The following is a 6,872-nucleotide window of genomic DNA, read 5'->3' as shown; positions in this document are numbered from 1 at the left end:
CTTCCCGCCGCCTCCTTTGTGTGCCAGCGGCTGCCGCGTCCCCGCGCCCGCACTCCGGGGCGCCCCCGCTCCCGCCGCCGTCCCGCCGAGGCCGCCCCCCGCGGGTCCCCGTCCCGGGGCTGCGCCCAGAAGAGCCGGGAGACGCGCCGACCCCGAGTTGCGGCACCAGCCCGGCCCGAGCTGCACGTGGGTCGCCGGGCTCGGAGGCGGGGGAAGGGCAGCGGGGGGAGGTGTGGGAGGGGGAGGGACCCAAGGGCTCGCGGCGAGTCCCTGGGACGCAGGGCTGGTCGTCTGGGCTGCCCCCCTCCCCGGGAGAAACAGGGGGACGCCCCGGGACAGTGCCTACCGGTCAGGGTGATGGGGATAACGGTGCCAGGTCGCGACCGGGGAGGGACAGATCACCCCTCGAACCTCTTCGCCGGCTGCCCCAGAGCCGACTTCTCCCGGCCTCGCGAACAGAGGGGCCGCAGCTGGTCGCCTTAGGCAAAAGGCAGACCAGGGGATCCAGAAAACTGGATTCCTGGTTGCGGTGACAGCGTGAGGTACCCCGCAGAGACCTGGGAATCCGGCCCTTCCCAACCGGTTACTACAGCCGATGGGACCTCGTGCGCCGCAGAGAAGCACAGACCCCAGAGGCCGGCGGCAAATTACCGTCCTGCTCCCAGCTGTATGACCCAGATCTCCCGCATGAGGCCCGCCTTTGCATCAGCTTAGTTTTGTAGGTACCCAACTTTAATGGCATAATTTATGTTGCCCTTAGACAGTGCAGAACCCTCACCAGCAGGCCCACGGCCCCGACTGTGAGAAAGAAATATGGTAAATCTCCTAAGACACAGCCTTGAATTAAGCTTGCATCTACTCATTAGAGCAACTTGGAATCTTGGAAGGGTATTCACAGCCTCTCATATAGGGAAACATGCTATGGGAGTTTTGGCCCTAAAATTAAAAGGAAGCACAGTCCACAAAAAGAAAACCCACTTCATTGCTTTACACTCATGCCCAGTATTCATATTCAGTTACAGGCAGGATAAAAATCCTTTTTCCTGTTGTTGCCTCTGCCTGAAATGCTTTGTTTCTCCCCACCATCTTCCTGATGACTGCTTCCTTTTACTTCAGGTCAACAACTCAAATGTCACCTTCTCTAGAAACCCTTTCCTGGTCACTTGAGCTAAAGTCACCGCCTTTCTCCAACCCATGACGTTCTTCATGGTCCTCAGCATGATTTGATTTTGTTTTTTAACTTGTTTCTTGACTAGTTTTCTCCACACTTCCTCATTAGAATGTATGCTCCCAGAAAGGAAGGAAGAGAGCCAGTTGAATGGGGTTTCTAACTCACCTGGTTCCTGGTGCCTGGAGCCAACACTCCACCTATAGTCTTTGCTCAAGAAATATTTGTGGACAAGTGCCAAGTGACTGTTAACATGGTAAGGACTGCTCCAGGGACAGTGTTATCATTTGGTCTCATCTGGGAAGGCAAGCTGGAGCTGGGAAGAATGAGGTGGGGATGGGAGAAGCTACAGGAGAAAGCCCAGAGGTGGGATTGAGCTTGGTGTGTTTGAGAAGCTAGGATCAGCGTCTTTCAGCTGGAAGGGAGTCATTCAGGGGACTAGTGGAGAAACAAACTGTTATAGAACCAAGAAGTGGGTGAAGCCAGGTTATGAAAGCCTGCCCGATTCCCTGCATCCACTTCTATCTTTATCACTTTTTAAAATTGAACATTTTTATTGAGATAATTGTAGGTTCACGTGCAGGTGTAGGAAATAACACAGAGAGGTCCCTTGTATGCTTTGTCCCGTTTGCCCCAAGGGTAGCATTTTGCAAGACTACTGTGTAATATCACAATCAGTATATCAACATGTATACATTGATTCATGTCTCAAACACCTTGGGTAATTATTTGCCATTTCAAATTTTTAGTAAAGTTACCCTAAAATTTTGAAAGAAATGAACAAATATTATTTTTATAAATTTATTTATTTTATTTGTTTATTTTTGGCTGCATTGGGTCTTTGTTGCTGCGCTCAGGCTTTCTCCAGCTGTGGAGAGCGGGGGCTACTCTTCGTTGCCTTGCACGGCCTTCTCGTTGCAGTGACTTCTCTTGTTGTGGAGCACGGGCTCTAGGGTGCATGGGCTTCAGTAGTTGCAGCACGTGGGCTCAGTTGCTCTGTGACATGTGGGATCTTCCCGGACCAGGGTTCGAACCCATGTTCCCTGCACGGGCAGGTGGATTCTTAACCACTGTGCCACCAGGGAAGCCCAGAAATGAACAAATATTATGTTAAAGGGTTTTGGTCTCTTGTTTTATTGGAACCAACTTTTTTTTAAAGGGGAAGACTGTTTTATTTTCCCAGTTAAAGCATAATGAGGGTCCAGATTCTTCATCTGTAAAAGACAGTCAGAAATCTTTGGGACTTACCTCTGACTGTTCACTTCCCTGCCCTACCCAGTACTGTTGAAGGAACATTTTGAGCATTACTGTACATGACTTGTCAATTCTGAAATCAGACAGGATGCAGTGTTAACTAATATGCTAAACTATGCCTAACCACTAATGGGCCTTTCTCTCTCCTTGGACATTGGATGGGACTGCCACTGAGTGTCTCCCAGAGGGAAGTGATTCAAGACAAAGACCCATTCTGCCAGTGGGCTATGCTGGGAATACCAACTATGCTTGTTACAGAATGTGCACGGCGACTGCTGACCGGCCTTCCCGATGCCAGCAAGAGGGTACAGAAGCAATCTCACAAGCTTTCCACGACATTCAAGTGACCAGGCACTTTGACCCCCATCATTAGGGGCTGCCCCAAAGAAGCTGTGTTCCTACCTCACTTGGTGCCCCTAAGCGGCAGTTCAGACACCAGAGGGTGTATGACCCTTGTTGAAATGGATTTGTCATAGGTGTGTGCTTTCAATTGGCATTTCCCTCCTGTCTTGTTTGAGAAATCCAAATCGTTTAATGCTCCTACCTGCTTCTTTTTGTACAACTTCACATTCACAGCAGAATTTCATTTTGTCCTTCAATTGTGTGACTTACCTTAATCCTCTGATAGAGCTTCAAATGGTTTATTCCTTAATTTTTTTTTTTTTTTAAGTGACCTGGAGTTTAGCCAGCTCCAGCCAGTCTCTGAGTTTGGCTTTGTGTCCATAAGCCGCAGTTGGGAGAAACGCAAGAAATGCCCAAACAGAATAAAACAAATGATCTATTTAGTCTCATTTCCTCTCTTGGAAGAGGTCCAGCTTTGAGTGCTTTGGAAGAAGATGAAAATCCCCCCACCCCACCCCCACTGCTCCCTCATACACCCAAACAGTATGACCTTGTATTTAAGTAAAAGCTATCCTTAGCTCCCAATGGGTGATGGGGTTTTGTCTGGAAGAGCTACTGATGTTTCTATAATAAGATAATAATAGTTGCTCCTGTCCTATCTAACCCCTATTTAAAATGCATTTCACCACAAGACGACTTGTTACACAACTTTATAGATGCAAATGCTGTTTCGTAAGGTTGTTTCAACCAGGGGAAAGGAGACTGGTTATAACAGTTCACTTAGACAATTAGTTTCTGGGACTGTTGCATTGGTATGAATTATTTTTTTAAGCTTATAATAGGTATTTTTTGTCTTTTTATTTCCCTTTCAAGTTGGCTTTCAAATAATTCCAGTTTCCTCTTTCTGTAACTTCTGAAACAGATTCAACCAGAGCATCAGTTCACACTTTCCCACTATCGTCGCTACTTTTCACCAAGGGCTTCAGAGAAAAGACGTCAGTAAGTGCTGGGCTGAGGATTATTTTCTACTTTTATTTGACCAAAGAAGATGGGAAGCCCTAGGTGCTGAGGACCATTGTGATGCTGACCCCTTCAAACAACAACCTAGCTCTTCTTCTCTTCTTCCTTTTACCACCAAACAAGGATGCCGCCTTCCATTTTTTTTTTTTTTTTTTTTTTTTTTTTTGCAGTACGCGGGCTTACTCACTGTTGTGGCCTCTCCCGTTGCGGAGCATAGGCTCCGGACGCGCAGGCTCAGCGGCCATGGCTCACGGGGCCAGCCGCTCCGCGGCATGTGAGATCTTCCCAGACCGGGACACGAACCCAGGTCCCCCGCATCGGCAGGCGGACTCTCAACCACTGCGCCACCGGGGAAGCCCGCCTCCCTTTCTTTTATACTCTCTCTGCCCTCGCTTCTTACCTGCATCACTGTCTCCTCCCTCTCTCTCTTCCTCCACTCCGCCCCCATCTCTCTCAAAGGTTACTAATAACTTCCAATGCCAACCCCAGTGGTTTTTCATCATTCTTTATCACCCTTGATCTCTTGGCAGCATATAACTCTGGTGTTTTGCCCATTTTTGAAATTCCTTTGCCTGTTTTCTCTCTTTTCCAATTCCTTAGCCAGCCTTTGTCTTTCCCTCATCAAATCCTTCTCCTCCCATATGTGGGTGCTATATTATTGTCTGCCCTCAGCTCTCTCCTCTCCTTCACACACTCTCTCCCAGTGGAGTGACATTGATTGGTTTGTGGCCACCCAGCATCTATTCCCTGTCTTTTGATTGCCAGATCTGTTTTCCTTTGGAGAATCACTTCTTCTGCTTTATGTCACCCTGTTGGGAATGGATGACAAGGTGTGTTTACTTCTTCTAGCCAAGGGATGGGCATATGACCAAGCTCACTGGATCCCCTCCCAGGACTTTGAATACTTGAGGGGAATGGGGAAAGTAGTTGGAGCTGACTCATCCTAGCTTGATAAGATTGTTTATGAATCATTCCCACCTGGATCCCCAGAACCACCATGGTCCCTGCCTCTTCTGAGTAGAAGTCCACACTGGACTCTTTTCTAGCCAGATTTGGTTTCTGTTGCTTGTAATCAAGAATCTTTAACAGATATATCCTACATGCATGTAACTTTGCTTAGTTGTGGATGAGTTCCAAGCCTGTATTTACAGATGGCCTTGACCTCTGTTCAAGTTCCTACTCACATATCTCCAAATGCTTGGCAGATAACTTCTACGTAATATCCCACTGTCAGGGACTTCCCTTGTGGTCCAGCGGGTAAGACTCCATGCTCCCAATGCAGGGGGCCCAGGTTCGATCCCTGGTCAGGGAACTAGATCCCGCATGCATGCCACAACTAAGAGTCTGCATGCCGCAACTAAGACGTCAGCACGCAGCAACTAAAAGAACCCGCGTGTGCAACGAAGATCCCGCACAATAAAACTAAGACCCAGCGCAGCCCAAATAAATAAATGAACGACTAAATAAATAAATAAATATTCCACCATCACCTCCTACCTAACAAGTCTAAAGCAATTTATTATCTCCCTCCTGAAGCAGTTCTTCCTCCTGAACTCCATAAGGATTTTAGAGGGATGAGTGCCACCTCAGTCACTGAAACCAGAAGCATGGGAATGAGTTCTGATGACTCCTCTTCCCTTTATCCTATATCCAGCCATTGCCTGGTGCTATTAGTAGTTCCTTCCCTAAGTCTCTCTTATTCATCCCTTTCCTATTTTTTTTTTTCAGATTAGTTCAGACCCTTATCACTTCATCCCTGGACCACTGCAGTATACCCTAACTATTCTTTCAGCTTCCAGATTCTATCCACCACTTCCAGCTTAATCTTTCTAAGGCACTGCTTCAGTTATGCCACTCCAACACTTAAAATAATTTCACGTTTATCACTAAGGTCTGAATTCATTGGCTTAGGCAGTCTTTTGTAGAGGTTGGGGTCACAGGTTCTGGAGTTAGATTGCCTGTGTTCAAATACCAGCCTCATCACTACATAATTTTTTTTCAATTAACTAAACCTCTGAGCCTCAGTTTCCTTATCAGTAAAATGGGGGATACTAATCATATAACCTACACATAGAGTTATGTGACAATTAGTTAATCTGTGAAAAGGGTTTAGCTGAATGTAAATAGTAGGTGCTCAATAAAAAATTATTACAGTGGAAGCTCTCCACAGTCTAACTCTAACCTACCTTGTTAGCCTTGTCCTCTCATTTTCTCTAATATGTTCATAAAGGCTTTACCAACCAGAATTACTCATCAAAATTTCTATTGTAGTTTTCTACTATTGTGCATTGTTTAAACCATTCTGCCCCAAATATCCCTTCTTTCACTCCACCTGTATCGATATCTAGTCTTGCATTATAAACTATCCCAATTTTAATGGCTTCAAGTGACCATTTTATTTGTTCATGATTTTATGGGTTGGCTGGGCAGGGTTCAGCTGGGATGGTTCATCTCTGATTCACCCAGTGTTGTCTGACCTGCACAGCTGCAGGATTCCAGATGGCTCCAAACACATGTGTGGACCCTGCGTAGGCATGGCTGGAACTCTGTCTTCTCTTTGCTCCAGTTTTTTCATCTTTATGGGCCTTTTCCCCCCCTTGTCGTATTTCAAACTGAGAGGCTTCTCTCTGCATTGGTTTTCCAACAATACACAGACTGCCTTTTTATTTGTTTGTTTTAAATTTTTTGTTGAAGTATAATTTACATAGCCACTGTTTTATTTATTTATTTATATTTCAGCCATGCTGTGCAGCATCCCCAACTAGGGATCAAACCCATTCCACCTTCATTGGGAGCACAAAGTCTTAACCACTGGACCACCAGGTAAGTCCCTACACAGACTTCTTTACAGGATAGCTCAAGACTCTGAGACGGTAAAACCAGAACTTGCAAGACCTCTTAAGGACTAGCCTTGGATTTAGTATAATGTCATTTCTGTTGGATTCAAAGTAGGTCACAGAAGTATCTCAAATGAGGAAGGATACGTAGTCTCTACTTCTTGATGAGAGGTGTAGTAGTCATCTAGGGCTGCCATAATAAGACACCACAGACTCGGTAGCTTAAACAACAGACATTCTCTCACAGTTCT

General features: G+C 46.3%; 1 long non-coding RNA gene across 1 annotated transcript; it reads left to right on the top strand.

Annotated features, from left to right (window-relative positions):
- The first annotated feature begins 2,352 nt into the window (after positions 1–2,352).
- LOC116756483 lies at positions 2,353–6,560 on the top strand. The gene is made up of 3 exons (XR_004350662.1): positions 2,353–2,898; positions 3,687–3,763; positions 6,524–6,560. It is a non-coding gene; the product is annotated as an uncharacterized LOC116756483 (long non-coding RNA).
- Positions 6,561–6,872: the final 312 nt, after the last annotated feature.

The sequence above is a fragment of the Phocoena sinus genome, chromosome 7 (assembly GCF_008692025.1).
Source record: "Phocoena sinus isolate mPhoSin1 chromosome 7, mPhoSin1.pri, whole genome shotgun sequence".
Lineage (NCBI taxonomy): Eukaryota > Metazoa > Chordata > Mammalia > Artiodactyla > Phocoenidae > Phocoena > Phocoena sinus.
This window is presented reverse-complemented; position numbering and strand designations above follow the sequence as displayed.